The sequence below is a fragment of the Ranitomeya variabilis genome, chromosome 5, assembly GCF_051348905.1.
Source record: "Ranitomeya variabilis isolate aRanVar5 chromosome 5, aRanVar5.hap1, whole genome shotgun sequence".
In the NCBI taxonomy this organism is placed as follows: Eukaryota; Metazoa; Chordata; class Amphibia; order Anura; family Dendrobatidae; genus Ranitomeya; species Ranitomeya variabilis.
Window position 1 is genome coordinate 331,615,681 of NC_135236.1, and position 2,640 is coordinate 331,618,320.

The following is a 2,640-nucleotide window of genomic DNA, read 5'->3' on the forward strand; positions in this document are numbered from 1 at the left end:
GCGACATGTCGACTCATGGCAGCCAATCAGTGCGCTCAGCGGTGATGCGGACAACACACTGGGAGTAGTGGTGGAGGCTCAGCGCCGGACCCTGGGAGGGGGAGAAAAGGACAGTTTGATAAAAAAAAAAAAAGCTGGGATTTTCTGAAAGAGACAACCCCTTTAAGACCGGGGTCACACTTGTGTATGCAATGTGAGTCTCTCGCATCAATACCCAGCGCTGCCGCCAGCACTCGGGACTGGAGCGTGCGGCTGCATAGAAATATATGTCCTGAGTGCCGGCGGCAGTGCCGGGTAATGATGGGACAGACTCACATTGCACACACAAGTGTGGGCGGCACGGTGGCGCAGTGGTTAGCACAGCAGCGCTGGGGTCCTGGGTTCAAACCCCACCAAGGACAACATCTGCAAGGAGTTTGTATGTCCTCCCTGTGTTTGTGTGGGTTTCCTCCGGGTTCTCCGGTTTCCTCCCACATTCCAAAGACATACTGATAGGGAATCTAGATTGTGAGCCCCATCGGGGACAGCGATGATAATGTGTGCAAACTGTAAAGCGCTGCGGAATATGTTAGCGCTATATAAAAATAAAGATTATTATTAAGTGTGACCCCGGCCTAAGTCACAGAATCTCCAGACTGTCTACCAGTAAGGGGAGGCCATATTATTGCTGCAACCTGCGCGGCCACACAGGGGCCAAGAGGTAAGGGGCCCATTTCTAAATCCAAAGCAAGTGCAATTTTGCATTTTTAGCAGCTCTTGTTCTTGCACAGGGCCATATACAGTGAGGAAAAAAGTATTTAGTCAGCAACCAAAAGTTCTCCCACTTATAAAGATGAGACCCTGTAACTGACACCATAGGTAGACCACAAAAATGAGCGTCAAAGTGAGAAAACAAATCCAGAAAATCACCTTGTCTGATTTGATTAGATTTATTTTGCAAATTATGGTGGAAAATATGTATTTGGTCATTAACAAAAGGTCATCTCACTATTTTGTTATACAGGTCCTTCTCAAAAAATTAGCATATAGTGTTAAATTTCATTATTTACCATAATGTAATGATTACAATTAAACTTTCATATATTATAGATTCATTATCCACCAACTGAAATTTGTCAGGTCTTTTATTGTTTTAATACTGATGATTTTGGCATACAACTCCTGATAACCCAAAAAACCTGTCTCAATAAATTAGCATATTTCACCCGTCCAATCAAATAAAAGTGTTTTTTAATAACAAACAAAAAAACCATCAAATAATAATGTTCAGTTATGTACTCAATACTTGGTCGGGAATCCTTTGGCAGAAATGACTGCTTCAATGCGGCGTGGCATGGAGGCAATCAGCCTGTGACACTGCTGAGATGTTATGGAGGCCCAGGATGCTTCAATAGCGGCCTTAAGCTCATCCAGAGTGTTGGGTCTTGCGTCTCTCAACTTTCTCTTCACAATATCCCACAGATTCTCTATGGGGTTCAGGTCAGGAGAGTTGGCAGGCCAATTGAGCACAGAAATACCATGGTCAGTAAACCATTTACCAGTGGTTTTGGCACTGTGACCAGGTGCCAGGTCGTGCTGAAAAATGAAATCTTCATCTCCATAAAGCATTTCAGCCGATGGAAGCATGAAGTGCTCCAAAATCTCCTGATAGCTAGCTGCATTGACCCTGCCCTTGATGAAACACAGTGGACCAACACCAGCAGCTGACATAGTTACATAGTTATTGCGGTTGAAGGAAGACTGTAAGTCCATCTAGTTCAACCCATAGCCTAACCTAACATGCCCTAACATGTTGATCCAGAGGAAGGCAAAAAAAAACCATGTGGCAAGGAGTAACTCCACCATGGGGAAAAAAATTCCTTCCCGACTCCACATACGGCAATCAGACTAGTTCCCTGGATCAACGCCTTATCAAGGAATCTAGTGTATATACCCTGTAATATTATACTTTTCCAGAAAGGTATCCAGTCCCCTCTTAAATTTAATTAATGAATCACTCATTACAACATCATACGGCAGAGAGTTCCATAGTCTCACTGCTCTTACAGTAAAGAATCCGCGTCTGTTATTATGCTTAAACCTTCTTTCCTCCAGACGTAGAGGATGCCCCCTTGTCCCTGTCTCAGGTCTATGATTAAAAAGATCATCAGAAAGGTCTTTGTACTGTCCCCTCATATATTTATACATTAAAATAAGATCACCCCTTAGTCTTCGTTTTTCCAAACTAAATAGCCCCAAGTGTAATAACCTATCTTGGTATTGTAGACCCCCCCAGTCCTCTAATAACCTTGGTCGCTCTTCTCTGCACCCGCTCTAGTTCAGCTATGTCTTTCTTATACACCGGAGACCAGAACTGTGCACAGTATTCTAAGTGTGGTCGAACTAGTGACTTGTATAGAGGTAAAATTATGTTCTCCTCATGTGCATCTATGCCTCTTTTAATACATCCCATTATTTTATTTGCCTTTGTAGCAGCTGCCTGACACTGGCCACTGAATATGAGTCTGTCATCCACCCATACACCCAGGTCTTTTTCATTGATGGTTTTGCCCAGAGTTTTAGAATTAAGCACATAGTTATACATCTTATTACTTCTACCCAAGTGCATGACCTTACATTTATCCCCATTAAAACTCATTT